An 8857-nucleotide genomic window follows, 5' to 3' on the forward strand; every position below is an offset into this window, starting at 1 on the left:
GAGATAGAACGCGTGAAGAATTTATAAATCAATTACCCGGGATTATTCCACATTCCATTTCATCTGTTTATTGAAATATATAAAGAATACTTTTTTTAAAGTTAATACAATTCACTTTATCGATAATGTAAATTTGATAACAGTTGTAATTATCAATATGTAGATTCATTTTTCGGTTACGTTGATGTAAGAAATACAAATTGATTTTAAGCCTACGTTTCGAAGATTTATTTCTTTTGTTTCAGAGCTTGAACGTCTACAAATGGTGCACATACATGCTTTTTAACTTACAAGCTGAAATTGTGAAATTTCTCTTGGTTGGATTGTGAATGAGTACAAACTCTGTAGGAACAATACCCCAGGCATGAGACATAGAACATAGAAGGGCCAATTTTAGTACATGTTACCGCCGAAGCGAGTACGGAAGGGCCATCCGCAAGTCATACAAATAGAGCAATACTGGAGAGCAACCGAAACAGAATTCTGGTTGGTCTCCTGAAAGGCACTGCCGCCTGAGCACAAAGTACCGGATAGGAGTACTGACAGAAAAAACACGGTGCACATATTGCTAGGAAAAAGACCTAAGAAGAACACATTATATGCTTTTGTGAGTGTCGTTGCAGGTACAGATTCTTGCAATAGGAGAGGGAACAGGAGGTTTTTACATTAAAGAGCCTCTGCCAAGGCTATGGAGGTTGATTAAAAACCTGAAACTGGTCAGTGAGTTATGAAGTATAGAGGATCTCAACAGGCCAACTTAGGTCGAGATACAGAAGGCATTGTGTTCCCGAGTACTCATCGTCAACAAGAAAAGAGGATCTTTAGCGTCCGCACCTGGCCTTTTGGCCTTATCGGACGTTTTGATTCTCAAGATGAGAGCTGTCGCACCTCCGCATACGACGGAAGAGTGATGCCGCCGCAGCATTAGTGTAGAGGCGCCCCAGCCCCTAAGGGCCGAGACAACCTCGCTCTCCGCTTGTCCACTCCGAATGGTCGGGCCCGCATTGTGAATCGGGTTCTATGCCGCACGCGAAGGGCTAACAGGCCGAAATACATCACCCTGTCCTCCCCTCCGCGTACTCCCTAGATAGAGAAGGCCACTCTATCTCCCTGAGTATAGGGGCTTCCCCAGCGTAGAAACTTCCGGGACGCCCCGGCAGCGGTTTAGTTTAAAGTGGAATTGTTAACCACACCCTAGATGAGCACCGCCTACGGTAAAGTCTCTAATCGAGCTCAGCCTACACCTGTCACGCGCATTCGATGGACGCCATAGGCTCAGCCTAGGTGGTCCGATCGTTCGCTTCCCCAAGGGTACCAGATACAGAAGGCATCGTGGCCATTTATCCCTACTCTGGAGGAACAATACCCCAGGTATGAAACAAAGAACATAGAAGGGCCAATTTTAGTACATGTTACCGCCGAAACGAGTATATAACATAGAAGGGCCATCCGTAAGACATCAATGATTATTTTAGGCACAAAGACAAAACGAAAATGAGGAAACACTGGAATTAACTCATTGGACATAAGCTATCTAAGTAGCTTCTAGCAAGTTTTGTAAGGCAAGAAACTACCGAATGCAACAAAGGAAGTAGGAAAAAGCTTCCTGACAGTATTCTTGACTGTAGGCGTTTGAAGAAAATTGGTACATATAACCAAACCCGGCATGTGTAGATTCTGGTAAAAAACAGAGGAGACACCAACCCTCTAACAAACTGTGGGGCCACATCAGCCAGTAGGAAGAAGTGTTTTGGGATGTACAACGTAAACGAAGAAGAAATTCAAACACTGAAACCGGGGCTACTAATCTCTACTAAGTTTCTTGATAAACCAGGACTCATATACACACTCAGGATAAACCGATGTGCTATAGACATATAGGTATAGAACAAAGGATTCAATAGCTTTCAAAGGGCGCAGTGTAATAATAGGTAGAGCATAACCTGAATAGTACATATTACAGCCTGCACGCTTTGGTCGAGGTAAGAAAACACGCCATTTTAACATAACACCAACATGTTTTAAAAATCTACAAAAAATGGTAGAAAATTAAGAAACTTCCTTAGAATGACGTCTCATAGAAATAAAATCAATTAGTACAAGCCAATCAATCAAGTCTGTTATAGGAAATTCCAGGTGTTTCACTTTTTTCTACATTATTCACATGATCTTGACTTAGACGATCCTGATAAGAAATAATTACAGATATTATACAGTATGAAGAAAGTCTGAACAAGAAGTACCTCGCCATGCAGCTTATTACTTTTTATTATTTTACTTATTATTTTACTTTTTTTATTGCATTTTTCCATTTATTTATTTTATTAGAGAAAAATTGAATATAATATGAAGCAAATAGGTATTGATTTTTGCATCTTAACTCGAGTCGCTATTGGGCTTTTTTCGCAACTGAAATTAGCTTCGGTTCAGTTGTTATAGAGCTTTTTTTTATGTCAAATGTCCATTAAATCTCGCCTGCCCTGGCGGAATTATGAGTTCCAGTTTTGAAACGGGTTTGGAAGGAAGTCGGCCAAATAAGGGACCAACGTCTCGTTTTCATTTGCAGTCCTTTAGTTGACCAATTAGCAAATTAAATGCAGTGGATTTTCCCCGTATGTACAAAGTTAAATAGACATGCTGCTTAAGCTATTAGGATTGAAATATTTATCTTTAAACTGCCAGATTATTAATGTGGGAAATAGCCCCAACTAGATGAACAACTTTTGTTTATTTTAAAGAGTAAATCTACACTGAGAGGTTAAAAAAGTGGACACCCTTGATATTTGTGTTCTTGTTTAGAATCAATCAATCATAATTGTACAATACACACAATTTTAACTGTCTTAAAAAATTACAAATAAATAAGAAACATACCGAATCTCTTATTGGTGTCACAATTGAATTTTATATAAAACCATTGAACAGTCAACCAGTTTATTGTTTGTATTGGTGCAAAGCTCTTTTGTAACGCCAAGGAGTAAACATACAAATATCCAAAGGGTGATCCACCTCTACAAGAAACTGGAGGTTGAACAAGAAGACAGAATCGTCATAGTGCTACATATCAAACAGACACTCCAATACACTTGTAATCATTCAGTGTAAAATGCGAAGATTTTCATGTCTAGAACTGCAGACAAAACGTAGTACAACTCGGTTAAGTTTCCAATATCTGAGCAAGAATGGAGTAAGATTTTGCTTTCAAATTTATCCAGAATTTGTCCGAAGTTCTCTGACGGCCGAGATAGAGTTTGGAGAAGAACAGAATACAGTTGAAGGTACACCTCTATAGGTGGTGGTTTAATAGTTTTTAATCTATATGGATGCTGATTCCTAATTTTGGTATGTAGATTTCTGCACCACTCACTCTACCTTTGATAAGTGAACCATCTGTGTAGCAGTCTATGTTACGATGGTCATCATCCAAACTATAATTGTAATCACAAGGGGTGACTACCTGAAAGTATTTTTCAAAGAAGGGGTTTTATTTTTTTTTATCACTAACGCTTAATAAAACTGGCCGTTAACCTTTCTCAATAGTTGTGAGATTTTCAAGTGACCTATGTTACTGCACTTATGATTCCAGCTGCCCTCGCTAATCGCTGTAGTAGCTGATTAGCTCTGATCTTAACCTCAATGTGAAGAGGTGTAGTATTGGTTATAATTTCAAGGGCTAGGGTGGGTTTAGTTGAAAATGCTCCTGTCATCATCAAACAACCTAGTCTTTGAAATGGCCTTAATTTATTACTGTTCCCTTTATTTTCTAGACCTTTACACCACACTAAAGCTGCGAAAAAGAATCTGGGTAGAATAATTGCAGTATATAGCCATTTGGCTACCCATGGTTTGTTGCCCCATGTTTACCGACAATTCTCCTACATTTACCATTGATATAGTGCCTTTCCTGTATATGTTATTGATATGACTAATCAAGTCAGTCCTGTCAAGCGTCACACCAAGGAATTTGATTGAATCCACTAAGTTTAATTCTATGCCCTGAAATTTAGGGTTTTTAAAATTACCTAATGTTCTTCTCCTGCTAAGCATTATCAATCCTAGTTTAGCAGGATTAATTTATAAACCTTTGTCACAACACCACCCATGTAGATGTAGATGTAATTTCAGGGTATGGAATACTGCGCCCTTTAAGAGCTATTGTATCCCCGTGCTCTGCCTAAAGCACATCGGTGAGTCCTGTTTCATCAAGAAACTTGATTAATAGGTCCGGTTTCAGTGGTTGAAACTCTTCTATGGTCACATTATACATCCCAAAACATTTCCTCCTGCCGGCTAGTGTAGCTCCGCAGTTTGTTAGTAAATGTGGTGGTGTCTCTTCTGCCTCCTTGCAGAATGTGCATGGGAGGATTGTTCCAATTTTCTTTAAGTGTCCATTTAATCTGCAGTGTCTTGTTAGAAATCCTGCTAGGATTCGCCGTCTGTTCCTTCTTCCTTTGACACATTCTTGTGATTTCTTTCCTACCAAAATTGGTTAGAGGATTCTTGGATTGTCTATGTCCAATGAGTTAATTCCAAAGTTGGCTAATTTTCTTTTTGTCCTTCTGTCTGAGATACTCGTTAATAGTGTGGATTCCTATGCCACAGAAGGGTTCAGGTCCTATCAGCGGTGAAGCAGCCCCTTTCCTTGCAAGGGTGTCCGCTTTCTCGTTGCCTTCTTCTCCCATGTGTCCTGGGACCGAGCAGAGGCTGACTTTATTCTGCATACCCAATATATTTAGTTTCGTTTTGGAGTTCAGCATCATCATTAAACTAATGGTATTTGAGCTTAGTGCTTTGATGGCTGCTTGGCTATCAACACCACCCATAAAGCAATCCCATGGCGTTTTCCATCAGCAGTGAAAGAGTCAGGGGATCCCTACCTGTGAACATTATGGTACCATCATCTGAAAATTATTGACTGTAGAAACCTGAATTATTCAGAAGTTCTATTAAGCTGTTTACTGTAATTAACCATAAAATAGGTGACAAACAGCCTCCTTTGACATTAATTCTAAGAGTGCTACCACCTAAGCACATATTGACCAGCCTTCCTTCCAAGTAGGTCTTCACCCATCTAGTAAGGTGATGGTCGACATTGTAATTACCTAATGCTGATATCATGCAAGAAGTATCAGCATTATCAAACGCCCCTTGGATGTCGAAGAAGGAACTTAGTGTATATTTATTAAATAATGGTTTCTCAATTCTGCCTATCAGTGAATGCAAGGCAGTTTCCACTGATTTTCCTGGTAAATAGACATGCTCATTGAGACGTATCATTGTATTAATTCCACAATCATGCCTACATATATCTAAAATTTTTCCTATAATTTTTATGAAAGAAGATATACTTATAGGTTTATACGATTTTGGTAATTGATATGAGGCCTTACCTGGTTTGGGTAAGAAAATTACCCTTATTTCCTTTCAGCATTTTGATATATGTCCCAATGCCAGTCTACTCCTTAGGAGATCCCACAATGTTCTAGATAGACTAGGTGTATCCTGATGAAGGAGGGCAGGGAATCCATCCACCCCGGCCGCCTTTAATCTATATGAAAGGTCGCAGTCACGGAATCTTCATCGAGGTGTTCCCTATAACTTGCGCGTTGCATTGGATTGTTATTAATTGGCGACGGGTTTATTTTTATGTTCGGCACAGCTAGTATCGTTTCAGACTACCTTGAAAGGAAACAATTCGATGATTAGAATGCCCTTTCGACATATGTCTTATGTGCCAAAAAAGTAAAAAATTACCCAGTGATACCTCACTGATGGATTGAAAATGGCCTCTATTCGAATGAGTTTTGGTTAAATGTAAAGTGGAAGTTTTGTTTTAATTATTTTTTAATTGGCATCCGGCTCTTGTGAAAATGAATAACGAATTGATAAACATTAAAAAAACTTGCTTTCGGAATTGTAATCCCTTGTCCGCTATCTACCATTATTAATATTTACAAGAGAACGGGACGAGTTGTAAAATGTAATTTGCCAATGGACCTGTTGATGGCTGGGTTTCGTGAGTTCATACCAGGAAGAGCAGCACGTTTAAGAAAATGAGTGTTTTAACTTAATACAAGCAAATTAAACAACAATTTCCTGCGTCGGTGTAATTCGTGTTATTAAAAAATTACGACAAAGTGGTTAAGTAAGAATGTGCAGCTTAACTAGGCAGAGTGAAACAGTATGCGAGTCAATTTGATTTTAATGCAAAAACTTAAAAAATATCTATTTCAAAAATTGGCAATTCAGCAAATATTATAAAATTTACCGGCAAGAATAGATTTTTAAAAATATGACAAATTACGCAATATTTATCCCGAACTTATATTTTTTATTATTTACTAGTTATTTTTTGAGAGTCAGTTATCATATTGTCCATAGGCTGTCAATATTAGTTAACAAGTTAAAAGGTTTACAATAATTTAGCCAACGTTTTTATTTTAAATCTTTTACACAGGCATTTATCCACACCCCTCTCTCATTCTCTCTCTCTCTCTCTCTCTCTCTCTCTCTCTCTCTCTCTCTCTCTCTCTCTCTCTCTCTCTCTCTCTCTCTCTCTCTAACCTATAATAAATTCTTGTTTGTTTTTGTTTCAACTGTGTTATTTTGAAACAATGGACAACTACAAAAATTTTTAAACTCTTCGTTCTTTTACCAATTTTGATTTTACTAGCATTCAGATAGTTTTGCCTCTCAGAAATCAGTATGTAATGTTGGCCAAATCTTTTATGGACATATCACTGCATTGGCATTTTAATAAAGTCTAAATTCTTGTTTAGATTACAATTTGTTATATTATTTATCTTTTAAGAGGGTATTTTATTTACGTGATTATATAACCCTCGTAGTTCCGGTGTTTAAAAAAAATTTTAAGTATGTCGGTTTTGTTCTTATATTGATGCGTCGCCGGCGGCCACCGGCAACTCCCACAGCTTTATTTCCTTTCGTGTATCGGATTTACTTGTATTGTACGGGATCCTCGGTATCATTTGGGACGAATGTCTTTAATATTTCTAGAAATGTCACCAGGACCATTTAAAAGAATGAAAAAACTCTTTCCTCCATATATGTGCACGTAAAAATTGTATGAAACACATATAAAAATGTGTTATCGCTCCGTGCATTTATCGCTTTGGACGGATAAGGCAGCATTGGCTTTTAACGTCTATCCACAGTTTTGTAATTGTGCCATAAAAACGAGGGCTTTATATTTTCTTATGTAAAATTTATGAAAACACATTTCCGCCATAATTTCCTTCATGTGTCTCTTTCGTTGACTTTTTCAATTGGGCTTTTGAATGGTCTATTTTGAACTATAAAATAATTGGAAAATTAAACCCATTTATAATTAAGAGAAAGAAAGACAAAAGCTAATAAATCGTCTTCTCAGAATCGCTCGGCGTTTGGTATTAGGAGAAAGCTAAATAATAACAATTTATAGTGCCAGTAGGAGTAATCAGAACGTTGTGTAACTAATAACATTTTTGTAGTTTATACTTTTATATAAGTTGAACTTTACAATATAACAACGTTTGTTGTTATGAATAAAAGTTCATAGCTTATATTTTTGAGGTACAGTCAGTAAGTGAACGTGCCATGTTGCTGAAGATGAAAAAACCAACAAGAAAGGACGTCAAAGTCAATCTTCTTCCGTAAATCTTCCATATGGTCTCACGGTCACCATTATTGAAGGAACCCTCGCTGCTCAGTGAAATTCGGAGGAAAATTATCAACCAATTTTTTCTAACCGTCAAGGATATGATTTACGATGATTACGACAATGTGAGCCTCCTTAGAAAAAGAGTTATGTTGGAGACCAACTGATTTGGGAATAAGGTATCCGTTGCCGCCAAATTCTATATATATATCTCAACCCTCTTCGGTGTAAGGGATGCTCTTCAGAGTAAGATTCTTGATCGACATTATCAACATATGAATTCAAATTAGATCAAATTAAAGGTTATTTCAATTAATTAAAGGTTTTAGTTAAGATAAAAAAGTCCGTGTAACGAGCGGGATTCGAACCCACGATCTTCGGCCGCTGCTCTACCACTTGACCTTTCGTGACCTCGATCCACTCGGACACTTACTTCCCATCTCAACCCCACCTTTTGAATTTTTCCCTCCTTTTTGCCATTTTTCAATGCCATTGTTTTCATGTTTTTATCTCAACTAAAAACCTTAATTAATTTTAATATATTAATTGGTCAAGCGGACCACGAAATTAGAGAATTTAATGAATTAAAATGAAGCATGCTTCACTAAAGCTCTTCGTGGCCATTTCATTTGTCGTCGAGAGTCCAATCCGATTACACGACATTTGAAAAATGGCAAAAAGGAGGGAAAAATTCAAAAAGGTGTGGTTGAGATGGGAAGTTGATGTCCGAGTGGATCGAGGTCTCGATAGCTCATATGGTAGAGCAGCGACGTATCTAGCCGAAGATCGTGGGTTCGAATCTCGCTCGTGACTTTTTTATCTCAACTAAAAACCTTAATTAATTGTAATATATTAATTGGTCAAGCGGACCACGAAATTAGTGAATTTAAAGGTTATTCTTAAATTTCCTCTCTCTCCTCCATCCCGCTCAGTCCGTCTGTCTGTTCCTCTCTCCCTCCCACTCACTCTCTCTCTCTCTCTCTCTCTCTCTCTCTCTCCTCACTCTTTCTCTCTCTCTCCCTCCTTCGATCTCACTCTCTCTTTTCTCCTCTCACACACAGACACAGACCCTCACACCATCTTTATTCTATTTTGTATCTCTGTTTTTGTATTTTTTGTTTTCCTACCTATCTGTCTTTCTATATAATTATCTATCTATCTCTATCTCTTACTCTATCTATGTTGACTACGCCATATGCC

This window comes from Cimex lectularius, unplaced genomic scaffold (genome assembly GCF_000648675.2).
Source record: "Cimex lectularius strain Harlan isolate CLEC.00 unplaced genomic scaffold, Clec_2.1 scaffold323, whole genome shotgun sequence".
NCBI classification, from domain to species: domain Eukaryota; kingdom Metazoa; phylum Arthropoda; class Insecta; order Hemiptera; family Cimicidae; genus Cimex; species Cimex lectularius.